Source organism: Nanorana parkeri, unplaced genomic scaffold (assembly GCF_000935625.1).
Source record: "Nanorana parkeri isolate BGI_ZX_2015 unplaced genomic scaffold, ASM93562v1 scaffold911, whole genome shotgun sequence".
NCBI lineage: Eukaryota > Metazoa > Chordata > Amphibia > Anura > Dicroglossidae > Nanorana > Nanorana parkeri.
In genome coordinates, this window is record NW_017307179.1 from 531777 (window position 1) to 532311 (window position 535).

General features: G+C 46.4%; 1 protein-coding gene across 1 annotated transcript in view; it reads right to left on the reverse strand.

Annotated features, from left to right (window-relative positions):
- The window catches only part of KIRREL (kin of IRRE like (Drosophila)), a 176668-nt gene that overhangs the window by 13561 nt on the left and 162572 nt on the right, over positions 1-535 (reverse strand). The window lies entirely within an intron of this gene.

A 535-nucleotide genomic window follows, 5' to 3' on the forward strand; every position in this document is an offset into this window, starting at 1 on the left:
AACGGGGTGATTATTGAAATAATCATTCATCACAAGAAGAAAAGAAAAAAACGGGAACGCCGGCTTATCGGAATATTGTTTTTCTCACGGGGTGGTCCGGGTTTAATGGAAGCACGGGGGGCCGATAAAGCCATTTAGGTCAGCAGGACCACAACTGCTATGGATGTCTGATATTTAAAGGGGTTGTCCTCATTTTGAAGAATTTGGAATTTTTTGGATAGAACGGGGAAGGGTTGGGTAGATTTACCCCCAGTTCCTATCCAGGAACGGCACAGGAAATAAGGAAAAATCTCCCTAGCAAGGACTGGGGTAGCAAATATATGGAGATGCCAACCCTTCCCCTCATCCCCAAATGCAAGTCCCAGGTCCATGACCCATAAAGTATTGAAGCTAGGGCACCAATACAACAAATTTTGAGACCTAAAGGGGGAAACAATGTTTCTGATGGAAGGATACCTTAAAAACTCACACGGCATGCTGCCGGCCCTTTAGGAATCGTCTATGCTAAGTACCAGGCCTGGAGGAACCCCCCCCC